Below are 21,514 nucleotides of genomic sequence, written 5' to 3'. Positions count from 1 at the left end.
TGATGAAAGTGACATGAAATATTGGTGTCCAGCAGATCTATGCTGAATCCTTTCTCTAGCATCTACTAGTTGTGACATTTTATAACCAGTTATGGAACCTCTGTAATGCTGAGGTGTGAAATGGGTTTAACAAGAACAGTAACCTCACAATGTCTTTGTAAGAATTCAGTATTGTATATAGCATGGTTAATACATTTCACCTATTATTATTGTTATACTTTTTGTTTTTTTTGTTATAAAACTCCCCTCCTTAGGAAGTTCATTGATATGGGAGGAGATTCCAGAAAACCTCACTAATAATCCCTTAGATTTTAAAGTTAAAGCTTGAAGACATGGATGAACTGTAGGAAAGTCAGCAATAAACTTTGTCTGCTATAGATCAATTCAAAAGGGCTCAGAAGGAAAAGAATGTGGTCAGGCTGCTTTTCTTCTTTTCTTTTTTTTACATCTTTATTGGAGTATAATTGCAATACAATGGTGTGTTAGTTTCTACTTCATAACAAAGTGAATCAGTTATACATATACATATGTTCCCATATCTCTTCCCTCTTGCGTCTCCCTCCCTCTCACCCTCCCTAACCCACCCCTCCAAGCAGTCACAAAGCACCGAGCTGATCTCCCTGTGCTATGTGGCTGCTACCCACTAGCAATCTACCTTACGTTTGGTAGTGTATATATATGTCCATGCCTCTTTCTCGCTTTTTCACAGCTTATCCTTTCCGATCCCCATATCCTCAAGTCCATTCTCTAGTAGGTATGTGTCTTTATTCCTTTCTTACCCCTAGGTTCTTCATGACATATTTTTCCCTTAAATACCACACATATGTGTTAGCATACGGTATTTGTCCTTCTCTTTCTGACTTACTTCACTCTGTATGACAGACTCTGGGTCTAACCACCTCATTACAAATAGCTCAATTTTGTTTCTTTTTATGGCTGAGTAATATTCCATTGTATATATTACCACATCTTCTTTATCCATTCATCCGATGTTGGACACAAGGTTGTTTCCATCTCCGGGCTATTGTAAATAGAGCTGCAATGAACATTTTGGTACATGACTCTTTTTGGATTCTGGTTTTCTCAGGATATATGCCCAGTAGTGGGATTGCTGGGTCATATGGTAGTTCTATTTGTAGTTTTTTAAGGAACCTCCATACTGTTCTCCATAGTGGCTGAACCAATTCACATTCCCACCAGCAGTGCAAGAGTGTTCCCTTTTCTCCACACCCTCTCCAGCATTTATTGTTTCTAGATTTTTTGATGATGGCCATTCTGACTGGTGTGAGATGATATCTCATTGTAGTTTTGATTTGCATTTCTCTAATGATTAATGATGTTGAGCATTCTTTCATGTGTTTGTTGGCAGTCTGTATATCTTCTTTGGAGAAATGTCTATTTAGGTCTTCTGCCCATTTTTGGATTGGGTTGTTTGTTTTTTTGTTATTGAGCTGCATGAGCTGCTTGTAAATTTTGGAGATTAATCCTTTGTCAGTTGCTTCATTTGCAAATATTTTCTCCCATTCTGAGGGTTGTCTTTTGGTCTTGTTTATGGTTTCCTTTGCTGTGCAAAAGCTTTGAAGTTTCATTAGGTCCCATTTGTTTATTTTTGTTTTTATTTCCATTTCTCTAGGAGGTGGGTCAAAAAGGATCTTGCTGTGATTTATGTCATAGAGTGTTCTGCCTATGTTTTCCTCTAAGAGTTTGATAGTTTCTGGCCTTACATTTAGGTCTTTAATCCATTTTGAGCTTATTTTTGTGTATGGTGTTAGGGAGTGATCTAATCTCATACTTTTACATGTACCTGTCCAGTTTTCCCAGCACCACTTATTGAAGAGGCTGTCCTTTCTCCACTGTATATTCCTGCCACCTTTATCAAAGATAAGGTGGCCATATGTGCGTGGGTTTATCTCTGGGCTTTCTATCCTGTTCCATTGATCTATCTTTCTGTTTTTGTGCCAGTACCATACTGTCTTGATTACTGTAGCTTTGTAGTATAGTCTGAAGTCAGGGAGTCTGATTCCTCCAGCTCCGTTTTTCGTTCTCAAGGTTGCTTTGGCTATTCGGGGTCTTTTGTGTTTCCATTCAAATTATGAAATTATTTGTTCTAGTTCTGTGAAAAATGCCAGTGGTAGTTTGATAGGGATTGCATTGAATCTGTAGGTTGCTTTGGGTAGTAGGGTCATTTTCACAATGTTGAGTCTTCCAATCCAAGAACATGGTATATCTCTCCATCTATTTGTATCATTCTTTAATTTCTTTCATCAGTGTCTTATAATTTTCTGCATACAGGTCTTTGTCTCCTTACGTAGGTTTATTCTTAGATATTTTATTCTTTTTGTTGCAGTGGTAAATGGGAGTGTTTTCTTGATTTCACTTTCAGATTTTTCATCATTAGTGTATAGGAATGCCAGAGATTTCTGTGCATTAATTTTGTATCCTGCTACTTTACCAAGTTCATTGATTAGCTCTAGTAGTTTTCTGGTAGCATCTTTAGGATTCTATATGTATAGCATCATGTCATCTGCAAACAGTGACAGCTTTACTTCTTTTCCGATTTGGATTACTTTTATTTCCTTTTCTTCTCTGATTGCTGTGGCTAAAAACTTCCAAAACGATGTTGAATAAGAGTGGTGAGAGTGGGAAACCTTGTCTTGTTCCTGATCTTAGTGAAATGGTTTCAGTTTTTCACCATTGAGGACGATGTTGGCTGTGGGTTTGTCAAATATGGCCTTTATTATGTTGAGGAAAGTTCCCTCTATGCCTACTTTCTGCAGGGTTTTTATCATAAATGAGTGTTGAGTTTTGTCAAAAGCTTTCTCTGCATCTATTGAGATGATCATATGGTTTTTCTCCTTCAATTTGTTAATATGGTGTATCACATTGATTGATTTGCGTATATTGAAGAATCCTTGCATTCCTGGAATAAACCCCACTTGATCATGGTGTATGATTCTTTTAATGTGATGTTGGATTCTGTTTGCTAGTATTTTGTTGAGGATTTTTGCATCTATGTTCATCAGTGATATTGGCCTGTAGTTTTCTTTCTTTGTGACATCCTTGTCTGCTTTTGCTATCAAGGTGATGGTGGCCTCGTGAAAGAGTTTGGGAGTGTTCCTCCCTCTGCTATATTTTGGAAGAGTTTGAGAAGGATAGGGGTTAGCTCTTCTCTAAATGTTTGATAGAATTCGCCTGTGCAGCCATCTGGTCCTGGGCTTTTGTTTGTTGGAAGATTTTTAATCACAGTTTGAATTTCAGTGCTTGTGATTGGTCTGTTCATATTTTCTATTACTTCCTGTTCAGTCTTGGCAGGTTGTGCATTTCTAAGAATTTGTCCATTTCTTCCAGGTTGTCCATTTTATTGGCATAGAGTTGCTTGTAGTAGTCTCTCATGATCCTTTGTATTTCTGCAGTGTCAGTTGTTACTTCTTCTTTTGCATTTCTAATTCTATTGATTTGAGTCTTCTCCCTTTTTTTCATGATGAGTCTGGCTAATGGTTTATCAATTTTGTTTATCTTCTCAAAGAACCAGCTTTTAGTTTTATTGATCTTTGTTATCATTTCCTTCATTTCTTTTTCATTTATTTCTGATCTGATTTTTATGATTTCTTTTCTTCTGCTAACTTTAGGGTTTTTTTGTTCTTGTTTCTCTAATTTCTTTAGGTGCAGGGTTAGGTTGTTTATTCGAGATGTTTCCTGTTTCTTATGGTAGGATTGTATTGCTATAAACTTCTCTCTTAGAACTGCTTTTGCTGCATCCCATAGATTTTGGGTCGTTGTTTCTCCATTGTCATTTGTTTCCAGGTAGTTTTTGATTTCCTCTTTGATTTCTTCAGTGATCTCTTGGTGACTAAGTAGTGTATTGTTTAGCCTCCATGTGTTTGTATTTTTTACAGATCTTTTCCTGTAATTGATATCTAGTCTCATAACATTGTGGTCGGAAAAGATACTTGATACAATTTCAATTTTCTTAAATTTACCAAGGCTTGATTTGTGACCCAAGATATGATCTATCCTGGAGAATGTTCCATGAGCACTTGAGAAAAATGTGTATTCTGTTGTTTTTGGATGGAGTGTCCTATAAATATCAATTAAGTCCATCCTGTTTAATGTATCATTTAAAGCTTGTGTTTCCTTATTTATTTTCATTTTGGATGATCTGTCCATTGGTGAAAGTGGGGTGTTGAAGTCCCCTACTATGAATGTGTTACTGTCGATTTCCCCTTTTATGGCTGTTAGTATTTGCCTTATGTATTGAGGTGCTCCTATGTTGGGTGCATAAATATTTACAATTGTTATATCTTCTTCTTGGATCGATCCCTTAATCATTATGTAGTGTCCTTCTTTGTCTCTTCTGATAGTCCTTATTTTAAAGTCTATTTTGTCTGATATGAGAATTGCTACTCCAGCTTTCTTTTGGTTTCCATTTGCATGGAATATCTTTTTCCATCCCCTTACTTTCAGTCTGTATGTGTCTCTAGGTCTGAAGTGGGTCTCTTGTAGACAGCATATATATGGGTCTTGTTTTTGTATCCATTCAGCCAATCTGTGTCTTTTGGTGGGAGCATTTAGTCCATTTACATTTAAGGTAATTATCGATATGTATGTTCCTATTCCCATTTTCTTAATTGTTTTGGGTTCATTATTGTAGGTCTTTTCCTTCTCTTGTGTTTCCTGCATAGAGAAGTTCCTTTAGTATTTGTTGTAAAGCTGGTTTGGTGGTGCTGAACTCTCTCAGCTTTTGCTTGTCTGTAAAGGTTTTAATTCTCCATCAAATCTGAATGAGATCCTTGCTGGGTAGAATCATCTTGGTTGTAGGTTTTTCTCCTTCAGCACTTTAAATATGTCCTGCCAGTCCCTTCTGGCTTGCAGAGTTTCTGCTGAAAGATCAGCTGTTAACCTTATGGGGATTCCCTTGTGTGTTATTTGTTGTTTTTCCCTTGCTGCTTTTAATATGTTTTCTTTGTATTTAATGTTTGACAGTTTGATTAATATGTGTCTTGGCGTATTTCTCCTTGGATTTATCCTGTATGGGACTCTCTGTGCTTCCTGGACTTGATTAACTATTTCTTTTCCCATATTAGGGAAGTTTTCAACTATAATCTCTTCAAATATTTTCTCAGTGCCTTTCTTTCTCTTCTTCTTCTGGAAGCCCTATAATTCAAATGTTGGTGCGTTTAATGTTGTCCCAGAGGTCTCTGAGACTGTCCTCAGTTCTTTTCATTCTTTTTTCTTTTTTCTGCTCTGCAGTAGTTATTTCCACTCTTTTTTTTTTTTTTTTTTTTTGCGTTACGCGGGCCTCTTACTGTTGTGGCCTCTCCCGTTGCAGAGCATAGGCTCTATAAGCGCAGGCTCAGCGGCCATGGCTCACGGGCCCAGCTGCTCCGCGGCATGTGGGATGTTCCCCGACCGGGGCATGAACCCGTGTCCCCTGCATCGGCAGGCAGACTCTCAACCACTGCACCACCAGGGAAGCCCTATTTCCACTCTTTTATCTTCCAGGTCACTTATCCGTTCTTCTGCCTCAGTTATTCTGCTATCGATCCCATGTAGAGTATTTTAAATTTCATTTATTGTGTTTTTCATCGTTGCTTGTTTCATCTTTAGTTCTTCTAGGTCCTTGTTAAATGTTTCTTGCATTTTCTCTATTCTATTTCCAAGATTTTGGATCAACTTTACTATCATTATTCTGAATTCTTTTTCAGGTGCACTGCCTATTTCCTCTTCATTTTTTACGTCTGGTGGGTTTTTATCTTGCTCTTTCAACTGCTGTGTGTTTTTCTGTCTTCTCATTTTGCTTATCTTACTGTGCTTGGGGTCTCCTTTTTGCAGGCTGCTGGTTTGTAGTTCCCCTTGTTTTTGTGTCTGTCCCCAGTGGCTAAGGCTGGTTTAGTGGGTTGTGTAGGCTTCCTGGTGGAAGGGCCTAGTGCCTGTGCTCTGGTGGATGAGGCTAGATCTTGTCTTTCTGGTGGGCAAGTCCACGTCTGTTGGTGTGTTTTGCGTTGTCTGTGGACTTATTATGTTTTTAGGCAGCCTCTCTGCTAATAGGTGGGTTTGTGTTCCTGTCTTGCTAGTTGTTTGCCATAGGGTGTACAGTACTGTAGCTTGGTGGTCGTTGAGTGAAGCTGGCTGCTGGTGTTGGGATGGAGATCTGTGGGAGATTTTCACCATTTGATATTATGTGGAGCTGGGAGGTCTCTTGTGGACCAGTGTCCTGAAGTTGGCTCTCCCACCTCAGAGGCACAGCACTGACTCCTGGCTGCAGCACCAAGAGCCTTTCATCCACACGGCTCAGAATAAAAGGGAGAAAAAGTAGAAAGAAAGAATTAGTAGAAGTAGCAGGAAAGAGAGAAAGGAAAGAAAGAAAGGAGGGAGGGAGGGAGGGAGGAGGGAAGGAAGGAGGGAAGGAAGGAAAAAAGAAAGAAAGAAGATAAAATAAAATAAAATAAAGTAAGATAAAATAAAATTAAGTTATTAAAATAAAAAATAGTTATTAAGAAAAAAATTTAAAAAACAAAACAAAACAACAACCAAAAAAACGGACGGATAGAACCCTAGGACAAATGGTGGAAGTAAAGCTATACAGACAAAATCTCACACAGAAGCATACACATACACACTCACAATAAGAGGAAAAGGGGAAAAAATCATAAACCTTGCTCTCAAAGTCTACCTCCTCAATTTAGGATGATTCGTTGTCTATTCATATATTCCACAGATGCAGGGCACATCAAGTTGATTGTGGAGCTTTAGTCAGCTGCTTCTGAGGCTGCTGGGAGAGATTTCACTTTCTTTTATTTGTTCTCCCAGCTCCCAGGGGCTCAGCTTTGGATTTGGCCCTGCTTCTGCATGTAGGTCGCTGGGGGGCATTTGTTCTTTGCTCAGACAGGATGGGGTTAAAGGCGCAGGGGACTCTGGCTCACTCAGTCCGGCGGGGAGGGTGGGGCACGGAGTGTGGGGCGAGCCTGCGGCGGCAGAGGCTGTCATGGCGTTGCACCAGCCTGAGGTGTGTCGTGCGTTCTTCCGGGGGAGTTGTCCCTAGATTCCGGGACCCTGGCAGTGGCGGGCTGCACAGGCTCCAGCGAGGGGAGGTGGGGATAGTGACCTGTGCTTGTACACAGGTTTCTTGGTGGCAGCAGCAGCAACCTTAGCATCCCATGCCCGTCTCTGTGGTCCGAGCTTTTAGCCGCAGCTCGCGCCCGTCTCAGGAGCTCCTTTAAGCAGTGTGCTTAATCCCCTCTCCTCGCACATCAGGAAACGGAGGGAAGAAAAAGTCTCTTGCCTCTTCGGCAGCTCCAGACTTTTCCCTGGACTCCTCCCCGGCTAGCCGTGGCGCACTAACCCCCTTCAGGCTGTGTTCATGCCACCAACCTCAGTCCTCTCCCTGCGCTCCGACTGAAGCCGAGCCTCAGCTCCCAGCCCTGCCCTCCCTGGCGGGTGAGCAGACGAGCCTCTCGGGATGGTGAGTGCCCATTGGCGCCGATCCTCTGTGAGGGAATCTCTCGCTTTGCCTTCCACGCCCCTGTTGCTATGCTCTCCTCCACGGCTCCGAAGCTTCCTCCCTCTGGCCCCCGCAGTCTCCGCCCGTGAAGGGGCTCCTAGTCTGTGGAAACCTTTCCTCCTTCACAGCTCCTTCCCACTGGTGCAGGTCCCATCCCTATTCTTTTGTCTCTGTTTATTCTTTTTTCTTTTGCCCTACCCAGATACGTGGGCCTTTTGAGAGGTCTGAGGTCTTCTGCCAGCATTCAGTAGGTGTTCTGTAGGAGTTGTTCCACGTTTAGTTGTATTTCTGGTGTATCTGTGGGGAGGAAGGTGATCTCCGCGTCGTACTCTTCCGCCATCTTCCCAGAAGCCTCTTTTGTTATACTTTTATGTATCAGAAGGGGCACACATATGTGTCATTGAAATGTTAAAATGAAGGAACTTAATTTTGATCAGCAGATTTTTATGAAATGCCTAATGTGCATAAGGTGTTGTGATCAACAATAAAATAACACATTATTTTAATATGGCAGAATTATTGTAGGGCTGTGACAACTTTATTGGAGTCTCACAATATTTCTGAAATGAGAAGGCTAAGGAAAGTCAAAACTTGCCTAAGATCATACCACCTGTTCCTGGCATTTTAAGGACTGAAATGTAGTCTCTGAGTACCACTCTAGGAGTCTTTTTACTATGCTCTGTTACCTCGCAATGAAAGTTGATTCTCTGCTTCTAACTGAATGTAAAAATTCTTCTACATTCTCCCCATTGTCTAAAAATTATCTATCTTGATCATTCAGTCCACTGCAATAAACAGATTAACTGTTTTTAATGACATCTTACTAGTCTGACTCCTTCCTATTGTTTCCATCAAATTAAAGGCTAAACTTCACATGGGAAAAATCGTGTGTGATATAATTTAATTAAAGGAGACAGGCATTTATTAGATACTCTGTGAAGAAAAAATGGCATGGTACATTGTTGGTAAACTTGTATTCATATGTAACCCCTAGGTTGAACCCCTCATGTGTGGGAAGAGAAGCAGGTCTCTTCTATCACCAGGAAGAAATAGTGTCACTATTAGTTGATTACATGCACACATGGAGTTCAAAGGCTGTTGCAAAATCTTTTCTTTATATTTCAAGCCAGAGTACAGCATAGTTGTGATGAGTGTCTACAAGACCTACCGCGATGATATTCTTCCTTCTCCTCTCATCACTCCAAGTTTCCTTCGCTTTTTCTCTAACTCTTTTTCCTCTTCAGGGTCCTGCCTCCATCCCAGAAGCACACAGGTATTTCATCTTATGATGATGATGGTAATAAGTGACCAAGAACTTACAGATTTTTTCAAAGAGGTCTATCTAATAGTCAAGCAAACTTTTTTCTTATAAGTTTGATGGCCATAGTGATGGCACCTTAAACCATGAGCATATTATTAAAGATGGAAAATTAAGTCTTTTTTAGGAAGTAAATTTTGAAGAATTTAAGAAGGGCTAAAAAGTTGTTACACTTGAATCATGGCTCTGTCACTATGAGTTGTGTGAATGTAGCAAGTTACAAAATCCCTTTGAGTCTCAGTTCTTTATCTACAAAATGGAGATAATAATAGGGCCTAGTTCTTGTGGTTGATGGGAGTGTTATATAAGTTAATACATGTAAGACTCATAAGATATTGCCTCGTGCTTAAGAAATGCTTGATGTAGCAGTATTATTAATAGTATGTCTTTTAAATTTGCATATTTTACTAAAAAACTTACTCACTACCGTGTTGAGAAGGAAAGAAAAGAATGATGGAAAAGAGCAACGTAGCCTGTACATACATACAACCACACACTAATTGATTAATTAAATGATTAAACACAGTTTTTTCTTTATTCAGAAATATTTCCAAGTTTTTAATTCCTTCTCAGCCATGACTCTCAGTATCACACACAGGCACCCATACAACAAACTGCAGAGTCCCTGCAGTTGTAGATGAGAATATGCATTTTCTATTTCTTTTCTTTTGTTTCCTTTTTTTTTTTTTTTTTTACTTTTTACTATTTTATCACACACAGTTAAAATGAATATAAAGAATCGCCATCATAGTGCTGTAGGATTGCAACTGACAGAATAACTAATTTTATTTCATTACACAAACACATTTGAATCTTGACCTTAAAGGATGAGTAGGAATTTGTCAGTTAGGTTAGAAAGGAAATTTCAAGCTGAGAGATGAAAACAGGAAAAGGGAAGCCACAGGGATATGAAATATTTGTATTATAGAATGGATTCCACTAAATCATTGTATGTGTATTTTTTGGTTTGAGTTGTCTGGAAATACTCTGAAGCTGAGAGCTGCATACTGAAGTTTATTGGAGAGTACTTTCAGAAGAGGTATCTATAAGGAAGTGGGGAATGCAGGATTGGGTGGAAAAAAGAATTGACCCTCAAAGCAATTATAACTGAGTCCTCAACCCATCTGGAGCGGGTACAGCCTTCAGAGTTGTCCCTAATTGAGGGAAGAGGACCAGATATTTATGTCCCTGCATCAGCAATCTTAGCTGGGGGCTGTCTTTGGAAGGGGTAACCATGGATAAGACATCTTCTAAGCCTGCAGCAAGGATCTTATGAGCCATACTCTCTCTCTCACAACTATTTCACTCTGCTGATATGGTGTAAAAGCAACTATAGACAATATATGTGTGAAACATTGCCAACACCTATGTGTGTCTTTTCTGGATGCCAATTCCATTCCTACAACTAAAGGTACCATTATCTATATTTTATGTGTACTTTTCTTTTCTTTGTAGTTTTACCATATATATATATATATATATATATATATATATATATATACACACACACATATGTGTATATATGCGTATGTGTGTATACATACATATATTTTATATACTTATATATACTTTTTTTTTTTTTTTACTTTAGAAAATATAATCTGTTACAGTTTGAATTGTGTTCTCACTAAAATCTGTATGTTGAAGTACTAACCCCTAATACTTCAGAATATGATGTTATTTGGAGATGGGGTCTTTGCAGAGGTAATCTAGTTAAAATGAAGTTATAAGGCTGTGCCCTAATCCAACATGACTAGTGTCTTTATAAGAAGAGGAATCCTGGAGACATATCAAGATGGCAGAGTAGGAAGACTTGGAACTCACCTTTCTCGATGAACACATAAAAAATGCATCTATATGTGGAATACTTTTCACTGAAAACTAACTGGAAACTGGAAGAAAGACCCCTGTATAAGTAAGGCTATCAGAAAGATCCACACAGAACTGGGTAGATGGTTCAGAGAAATGGAAGACTATCCTGTGCTCTTGGATTTGAAGAATTAATATTAAAATGGCCATACTACCCAAAGTAATCTACAGATTTAAAGGAATCTCTATCAAAATATGCATGATATTTTTCACTAAACTATAACAAATAATCCTAAAATTTATATGGAACCAAAAAAGACCCCAAATTGCCAAAGCAATCTTGAGAAAAAACAAAACAAAACAAAACAAAGCTGGATGCATCATGCTCCCTGACTTCATATTATAGTACAAAGCTACAGTCATCAAAACAGCATGGTGCTGGCACAAAAACAGACACATAGATCAACGGAACAGAATAGAGAGCCCAGAAATAAACCCACACATCTATGATCAATTAATCTACAACAAAGGGGGCATGAATATACAATGGAGGATAGTCTCGTCAATTAGTGGTGCTGGGAAAACCAGACAGCTACATGTAAAAGAATGAAAGTAGAACAAATTTTCTCACACCATATACAAAGATAAACTGGAAATGGATTACAGACCTAAATGTAAGACCAGAAACCATAAAACTCCTAGAAGAAAACATAGGCAGAACATTATTTGACATAAATTATAGCAATATTTTTTGGATCTGTCTCCTAAGGCAAAATAAAAGCAAAAATAAACAAATAGGACCTAATTAAACTTAAAAGCTTTGCACAGCAAAGGAAACTATCAACCACATTAAGACAACCTACTGATTGGGAGAAAATATCTACAAATAATATGATGGGTAAGGGGTTAATATCCAGAATTTATGAACAGCTCATACAACTCAAGATCAAAATTAAAAAATGGGTAGAAGACCCGAATAGACATTTTTCCTAAGATGACACACAGGTGGGTAATTGACACATGAAAAGATACTCAACATTACTAATTATTAGAGAAATGCAAATCAAAACCACAATGAGTTATAACTTCACATCTGTCAGAGTGGTAATATAAAAAGTCTATAAATAAAAAATGTTGGTGAGGTTGTGGAGAAAAGAGAACCCTTATACACTTATGGTAGGAATGTAAATTGGTGCAGACACTATGGAAAACAGTATGGATGTTCCTCAAAAAATTGAAAGTAGAACTACTTTATGGTCCAGTAGTTCCACTGTTGGGTATATATCCCCCCAAAATGAAAATACTAACTTGAAAAGATACATTCACCCCAGTGTTCATATTTTAGGTATTTTTTACAGCAGTCCCCCACTTCTTGGTACCAAAATCTGTACTAGTTTACAAGGATCGTCATAATAAAGTACTACGGACTGGGTGATTTAAACAATAGAATTTTATTTTCTCATAACTCTAGAGGCTAGAAGTCTAAAACCAAGTGTCAGCAGAAGTGTCTTTAACACTTGGTTTCTTGGCTTGTGGATGTCTGACTTCTCTTATCTTCACTTGGTCTTCCCACTGTACCTATGTCCTAATCTCTTCTTATAAGGACAGTTATACTGGATGAAGGCCCATCCTAGTGACATATTTTAACTTAATTACCTCTTTAAAGACACTATATGCAAATAGTCACTTTATGAGGTACAGGGTGTTGGGACATCAACATATGGATTTGGGGGGAGGGGGCACAATTCAGCCCAGAGCACCATTCATGAACCAAATTCAGAGATTTTCCTCTTCCTTTAGTTAATCATCAGGATTCCCCATATGGCTGTCAGCTGGGAGAGGTTTACTCAACCAAAACGCTAACTGCTTTAGTTGGGCATTTTAACTCTCTTTGAAGTTCAGCTACTCTGACTATTAAGTCCTGGGCTTGATCCTCAGTTTCTCCAACCCTACCAAGAGAGTTGATGAGAACTTCCTTATGTGCAATGCACTGTACCACCTACCACTTTTGAGGGAGTTTCCATTGCCAGTTGGGCAGTGAATGAGCTAGCCTCAAATCCTAACTTCTCAGCTACTTTCTCAGACCATTCCTAACACCAGCTGTTACAGTTTGATTTCCCCAGAAGGCACATGCTGAGATGGAATTTAGGGTATTCAATGCTTTTAGGGACTAACACCTGTAAAGGAAAGGGGATTGAAGCAGGATTGGGCAAAGAAAGAAGCTGAGCTGAAGTATAGGCCTGACAGTGTCTTGGCAAATCTGGAGCAAGTACATAAGGTTCAAATGGCCAGGCCTTTGAGCTCTGCCTCACCCACTGACTGGGTGTGGATAGGAACTGCTACCCTGGAAAGGGAGCAGCTTGGCTTGATGAGCTCTCTGCAGCTGAAGCTTATAATGAAGGAGCTGGAAGCTGGAGGCTGTTTGCTGAGTCACTGGATGCTTCTGGGCGGCAGATCCTCCTTTGGAAGGTCTTGGTAGCAGATCTTCAAGTCCAGCAAAGGTATGTGTTTTCTGAGGGTACACCTCAAAATAGACTTTCTGGGAGAGAGAATATGTGTACCTTTTAACTTCAGCCCATAATGCCAAACTCTTTTCCAAGGCGGTTGTTCTATTTACAGCTTTAAGAGAGTTTTTAGTTGCTTCATTTTTATGTTAACACTTGGTATTGTCTGTTGTGTTCATCTTAGCTGCTTTGGTGGGTCTGTAATGGTGTTATAATTTGATATGAATTGTGTTTCACTAATTATTAATGAAGTTATGCTCTATTTCATATGTTTATCAGACACTTGGATGGATAAACTCTTGGTGAAGTGGCTGTTTAAGGATTTTGTCCATTTAAAAAAAGAAAAAGTCATGTATTCTGTTTGAAAGCCTTTCATCAGTTGTATATGTTGCATTTTTTTTTTTAACTCGAGCATTTAATAGCATATTTTGATGAAGGGAAGTTTTAATATTTATGTAGGCCAATTTATTAGTCTTTTCCTTTATAGATAAAGCTTTTTGTGTTTTTTTTAAGAAAGCTTTTCACTATGCTAGCATCATAAATATATACTCCTAGATTATCTGCTAAAAGCATTTTGTTTTGCTGTAAACCTGCAACTCACATAGAATTAATTTTTATGTATGATGTGAGTGAGGTAGGGGAGGGTTCCTAAAGATTATTTTACATATGGATCTATTTTTTATCTCAGGCTAATTAACTGAAAAGACTATAGATAATTTCTCTACTATTTTACAGTGCAACTTCTATCGTTTAGAAAGGCTAGGTTTTCCTATAGCATCAAATAATCCCCAAGTCCTAGTAGCAGTAAACTACAAAGTTTAGTCCTCATTTATGGCTGGGCTCTGGCTTTATGCTACAACCTCTATCTGGAACATTGCTAGTCTTTGTGGTAGAAGGGAGAGAGGGTGAAGCATGCATAGGCTCTTAAAGCTTTTGGCCTGGTATGATACTAACTTCTCATATTTCATTGCCCAAAGCTAGTACATGGCCAGCAGTTCAACAATTTTGTGTACATATTATCTTCCTACAGGGAGGGCCAGCATATTTTAATGAATACTCATGCATTCTGTTACCAAATTTGTCATATGCACCCTTACTTGTGCCCTAGCCTGGCCGAAGCCCCCTAACCCTGTGGGGAGGGTTCCTTTTCCTAGCTTGGGTTCCCACAGCCAATAAAGAAACTTATACTGAGATAGAAACAACACAAGTTTATTCAATGATTAGAGAATGGGGAAGTGGGAACTTAGTTCCGAAACCCAGCTTCACATTGGGCGAGGGTCAGGGGATGGGGGAGATTAAGGCAAGATTTTAAAGGTAAGGTTTAAGGGGGGGGAGGCATATGTAATGGTTTTATGGGAAAAGGTGGTGTTCTTCCTGGAACTGGGGTGCCACCTCTTTTCTGCCCTCATATGGTCCTTTGGCATCTGGGTCAGAAGTGGGTTGAACTGTCATGGTGGGATGGCTGAGATCTTACTATTATAATGAGATGGTAATGACCTGCAGAGCAACCTTTGTCCCACCTTTTGAGCTGAACCAGCATGCTCTGGTTTTCTTGTGGTTAGACTCTCTTGTTCCTGTGATGTAAACACAGCCAGAGGATATGGTTAGTTTTGTTTTTCTGCAAGTTTACCCAGAGAGAGGGGCAATGGTGTGGTTCTGGGGCAACAACCTTGGTAACACGTTCTATTACACACTTTTGCAATAAAACAAGCATCTATCTGTGGACCTTACAGCATATTTATTATTTTCCATGTAATCCTTGCACCAATATCACACTGTCCTCATCACCAGAACTTTATAAGTTTCCATGATCAGTACAGTGGGCTTCTCACCTTGTTCTTCAAGAATATTTTGTCTATCCTTGACCTTTTGCATTTGTATATTTTAATTTTATCAGTTTCACAGGACAAAATTTTGGATTTTGATTGGAATTTTAATGGCTCTATTCCCTTATGAAGTGAAATTATTCATTGTTCTCTCTGGGCAAAATAATGAAAAGTTATCACATTCAAAACATATGTTATCACATTCAAAACATATATTATGTAGTAGTAAATAAATAGGACAGTATCCTAAGTACTGGGATTTACAATTGACATGGGATTCTGTTTGTCTTGGTGATCAGGGGATTGAGGGAAGTTTGTAAGAGTTTGTCATTTGAAATTTGAATGACTTTTTGGGAAATTTGAGAGTGGATTTTCATATGTAAATCATTTTACTTAACCTACTTAAAAATCACCTGTTTATTTCAATCTCACTTCAAAGATTTCATGTGTTTCCAAAATTTAATATATTATTGAATATCTAAACAATTATTTGCTCGTTTATCTGAACATAATTTTGGGGAGAATGAAATCAGTTTTCGCATTGGTCATAATGTTAAGCATTTGGGACAATACATGAGATGCATTTGTGGATAGCTCTCTTTGTAACATAGGTATTAAAAAATCTCGATTCAAAACCAGAGCTCTCTGCACTTAGATAGCAGGTTGAATCAGTCTTTGATAATATTGTAGACCTAGTTCCCACATATACTACTTGGATTGCTTTGGTTTTACAGCCATGCTTTGCACAGCTATCCTGGTCAAATACTTTACCAATGTTTGCCATTGATTTTAAAAGGAACTATCAAAAGACTAGTAAGTTTAGTAAAAAAAAAATATTATTATGAATAAGCAAAACCCAACGTAAAGTACGTGGTCTATTGCAAGTTATCAATAGAAACATTTTTACACACAATTTATTATTAATGAAAAATATTAGTAAAGCTAGAAATTGGGGGTACACACAAAGAAAGTATCCATCATGCTAAAAGACTTGTGAAGCAATAATTCTTTGCTCAAAAAAATATTTAATCTTGGCTTTCTTGTCCTCTGTGTTCTTGCCTGTCCTCTGTGTTCTTGCCTGGTTTGGTATTGTTTATCTTTTTTTTTTTTCTTTTTAAACTCCTTTCGGTTACTTCCATTTCTACTTTTACCATTAAATAGGATTATAGATATAGGTTTTTCATAGATGCCCTTAGGTTGAGGATGTACTTTTTATTTGTAATTTGTTGCGAATTTAAATCATGAATGAATGTTAGACTTTTAAAAATGCTTTTTCTTCGTCTATTGAGATGATTGAATGATTTTGTCTTTTATTCTATTAGCATGGTATGTTAAATTGATTTTCAGATGCTAAACAAATCTTGTGTCCTAGAGATAAATTCCACTGGGTCAGAGTGTATAATCTTTTTTTATATGTTACTACAATCTATTTTGCTAAGAATATATTTTGATGTCAGTATTCATGAAGAATATTGATGTCTAGTGTTCTTATTATTTGACTGGCTTTTGGTATCAGGGCAATACTGAATTCATGGATTTGGAAAGTGTCACCTCCTCTATTTTTTTGGAAGCGTTTATGAAGGATTGGTATCATTTCTTCTTTAACTATTTGACAGAATTGCTTGGTTAAGCCACTTGGCCCTGAGCTTTTCTTTGTGAGAAGATTTGTAATTAATAATTCAATATCATTATTTATTTTAAGTGTATTCAGGCTTCTGCTTGAGTCAGTTTTGGTAAATTGTATCTTTAAAGAACTATATGTAGTTCATTGAAGTTGTCTAATCTGACAAAGTTGTTCATGACATCCTTTAAAATCCTTTTAATTTCTGTAAGCTGTGTTATAATGTCTCCTCTTTCATTGCCAATTTTATTTTTTTCCTTTTTTTTCTTGGTCTGTCTAGCAAAAGGTTTGTCAGATTTTTTGATAGTTAAAAAAATATTGATATTATTAATTTCCTCAATTGCTTTTCTATTTTCTATTTCACTGATTTCCACACTAATATTTATTATTTTCTTCTGTTTGCTTTAGTTTAATATTCTTCTTTTTTAGATTTTTTAAGCAGATTATTATGTTATTGGGTTTTTTCTTGAGATGTAATTCACATAACAACATTTACTACTTTAAGGTATATAAATCAGTGGGTTTTAGCACATTCACTATAATATGTAACTATCAGTGCTATCTAATTCCAGAACATTTCTGTCATCCCAAAATAAGCACCAAATCTATTAGCAGTCAGTCCCAATTCCCTTCTCTACACAGTCCCTGGAAAATCACTAATCTTCTTTCTATCTCTATGGATTTTCCTATTGTGCACATTTCATATAAATGGAATTATACAGAATGTGGCCTTTTGTGTCTGACATTTTTCACTTAGCATGACATTTTCAAGGTTTGTCCATGTTGTCAGAGGTATCTGTACTTCATTCCTTTGTATGGCTGAATAATATTCCACTGTATAGATATATCACATTTTGTTTATCCATCTATCATTTGATGGATATTTGGGTTGTTTCTACCATTCTGCTGTTGTGATTATTGCTGCTTAAACATTCGTGTTTTAGTGTAAACATATTATCAGTTCTCATGGGTAAATATCTAGGAGTGGAATTGCTAGGTTATGTGTTAACTCTCTGTTTAAATTTTTGAGGAACTGAGAAACTGTTTTCACAGTAACACATTATTGATTTTTGATCTTTTTCTTTTATAGACATTTAAATATATCAACTAAGTACTGCTTTAATTGCATATCATAATTGATACATTGTGGTTTTTATTTTCAGTCAGTTTGAGAGACTTTCTAATTTATCTTTTTATTTTTTCATTGATCCCTGGGTTCTTTATAAATGTTTTGTTTAATTTCTTAGCACTTGTGAATATCTCCACTTTTTCTGCTGTTTTTTTACCTAATGTGTTCACATTATAGTTTAAGTATATACTTTGTATGATTTCAATCCTTCTATATTTATTTGGACTTGTTTTATGGCCTAACATATTGCTTACCTTGAGATGTTTATGTGTGCTTGGAAAGATGTGTATTTTATTGTTGGGTGAAGTGTTCGATAGATATTGGTTAAGTCCAATTAATTGATAATGTCATTCAAGTCTTCTATATCTTTGACAGTTTTCTTTCTAGCTGTTCTATCAGTTATTGAGAATGAATATTGAAGTGTCCATCTATTCTTATAAATTGTCTATTTCTCTCTTAAATTCAGTTTTTTCTTCATGCATTTTGGGGTTGTATTGTCAGATGTGTATATGTTTAATTGTTATATTCCTGATTAATTAATCTTTCTATTGTCTCTAGAAACAATTTTGTCTTGAAAACTATATGTCTGATATTAGTATAGTCATTCCAAATCTCTTGCAGTTATTGTTTGCATGATATACCATTTTTGTCCCTTTTCTTTCAGTCTATTTCTGTCACTGAATCTGAAGAGTCTCTTGTAGATTTCATATAATTGCTTATCTTATTTTATCCAGTCTGACAATCTGTCATTTTTGGAAGATTTAATCATTCACATTTATAGTAATTATTGATATGATTATGTCTGTTATTTGCCTTCTATATGTTTCATTCTTTTCTGTTCTGTTCTTTTACTGTTTTGTTATGTATTAAATAGAAATTTTCTAGTATAGCATTTAAATTTCTTTTTTGGTTATCTTACTAAACATACTTACTTTCTTAGTGATTTCTGTAGGGATCACAATATGAATCTTATTTTTCACATTCTGCTTTAGATTAATACTTTATCAATTTACTTAATGAAGTTTAATTCCAGTAAAATATAAAACTATACTCCAACATAGCTTATTCTCTCCTTTCCTTTATGATGGCCTTGTCATATACATTACATTTTTATATTTAGAGACCCAAAACGCCATTTGTAAAATAATTGTTTTACATAATTTAAAAAATTTAAGAGAAATAAAACATATATTGCCTTTTATATTAACTGCATAGTTACCTTTACCAGTGTTTTTAAAAAAAAAATTTCATTGTGTCAATTCATGTTACTATGTGATATGTTTTCTTTCAGCCCGAAGGAATTTCATTAATTTTTTTTCATAAGGCAGGTCTACTAGCAAGAAATTATCTTAGTCTTTGTATATCTTGGAGTGAGTTATTTCGCTTCCATTTTTAAAGAATAGTCTTGCTCAATATGGAATTCTTAGTTTACAGACTTTTGTTTTTCTTTTAGTCCATGGAATATGTCATCACAGCACTTTCTGGTCTCTACTTTTTTCCTAAAGAAATGTCAGCTGTTAATCTCATTGCAGTTCCTCTCTATGTGATCAATTATTTTCCTTTTTCAGCTTTCAAGATTTTTTTGTTTTTGACTTTGAACAGTGTGATTTCATATGTGTGGTATGGATCTTTTTAAATTTATCCAACCTGGAGTTTGTTGAGCTTTTGGATAAGTAAATTTTCATCAAATCTAAGAAGTTTTTGGACCTCATTTTTTCAGATATTCTTTCTGGCCCTTTTGGTCTTTTCCTTACATGACTCCCATATTTCACATATTGATGTGTTTGCTGGCCTTGCACAGGTTTTTAAGGCTCTGTGTTTTATTTGTACCTTTTTTTTTTTCTGTTTCTCAGATTAGATACTTTCTACTGACCTATTTTAAAATTCAATTTCTTCTCCCACCTCACCTATGCTCTTGAATCTCTGTAGTGATTTTTTTAAAAATTTTGATTATTATGCTTTTCAGCTGAAGACTTTCCAATTAGTTCTTATAATTTCTACCTCTATTGGCATTCTCTATTTGATGTGTCATTGTCATCATGGTTTTCTTTAGTTCTTTGAACATATTTATAGTAGCTGCTTTGGAGTCTCCTAAGTTAAACATCCTATTCAGAGACAGTTTCTATTGACTGTTATTTCTTTGTCTTGTGCATGTATCACGCTTTCCTGTTTCTTTGCATGGCTCCCATTTTTGACTGCAATCTTGGCAACTACATTGTAGCAAATCTAGACCAGGTACCCCCTCTTCTCAGGGGTTGTTGATATTTTATTTTCTTTTTTAATTTTTTGTTTAGTTACTTCTGTGGACTACTTGGGTAGAGTCTTTTTTTTCCTCAGACTGTGGCCACTGATGTCTCTGCTCATGTTTTTCTTTTATTTCTAAGCTTGACACCCTAGAGATGAATCAGCATAGCTCAGTGATTGACAATGATTGGTCAAATAAATCTTGAGTCTATAAATCTTCCATCCTTTGACAGTGAATTGTGTATGGATTAGGATATGCATTCAGAGTTTAGGTAGTTTACAAGTGTGCCCCAACTTTTACTTTCTGCTAGGCTTTCTCATGTCTTTTCTCCTCAGCAGGTCTAACATTTAGTCATAGACAAGAGACAACTAAGCACCTCCCTGGTGTCTCCTTAGCATGTATGTACTCTTGGGTATATGTACAGCCTTCCAGACCATAAAGATGTGGGAATGTATATCAAGACTCAATATAGTTGTCTTACTTTCTGGATATAACTACTGAATTTCTGGCTAGTATGCCGTTCTGTTGCTTGACACAAATGGTATTGAAACCTCTGACTATTGTGATGTTGGTTTCCCTTGAATTTTTCCACGGGGAGTACTATTGTTTCCACAACCCCTGGGGATGGGCTTTGCTCCAAATCAAGACAGTGCCCTCTGGCAGCAGAGGTGTTTTCACAGCTTGCCTTATTCTGGTTAAACAACTGAACTGATGGAGCTGGAGGTGCAATTTCACCTGGGCTGGGATAGGAACAATTTCAGGCTAAAACAGCCCAAAGTTCCATTGTTTTTATCTGCATTTCAGTAGCTTTTCTCGAATTAAAGTTTCCAATCTGGTGTATGCCCTTGGTTGATTTCCAGAGAACTGAAATTGTTCTTGACAATTTTGTCCAACTTTGTCAACACACTTTGTGGAGAGAATCTGCTGAGCTTCTCACTCCACTATTCTGAGAATCCTGTTTCTGTATCATTTTTTACCAGAAAAAGTAAAAGCATCCCCAAAAGCTCATTGTAACTTCTAATTGTACATTATTGGACAAAACTGTGTCACATGCTCTTTCTTGGTGCAAGGTAAACTGGAAGGGTGGTGGGGTAAGTAATTAGCTTTGGCAGGTCCTATAGTGAAGACTGACAAGTGAGAAAATGTATATCTGGAGATGGATTTGTGGTTAGACAAACAATAATGCCTGTCATACGCATTTAGCTGTTAATACCATAAGTAGGAAGTTTAAGTATTCTTTCTAACACTTTTATAGCACCATTCCAAAGGCAATTGGAAATTAATTTCATTAGGACTCAAGTTCAAAGTTCATAAAACAGTCTAGTTTTTCCGTAAAACATACAGACTATGATGTTGAACCGCATGGGTTTTATACTATGTTTACCATGTACTAGTGTTATAACATTGGGCAAGTAACATAACCTCTGTATTCTTCAGTTTCTCCATATGTCAAATTTGGATAATAATTATTCTTTCTTCAAGAGTTGTAGTAAGGATTAAGTGCCTATAAAGCACTTTTCCCAGTATCTGGCTCACAGCTGGTGTTTAACAAATACTAGCT

The sequence above is a fragment of the Lipotes vexillifer genome, unplaced genomic scaffold, assembly GCF_000442215.2.
Source record: "Lipotes vexillifer unplaced genomic scaffold, Lipotes_vexillifer_v1.1 scaffold280, whole genome shotgun sequence".
NCBI lineage: Eukaryota > Metazoa > Chordata > Mammalia > Artiodactyla > Lipotidae > Lipotes > Lipotes vexillifer.
Note: the sequence above shows the minus strand (reverse complement) of the source record.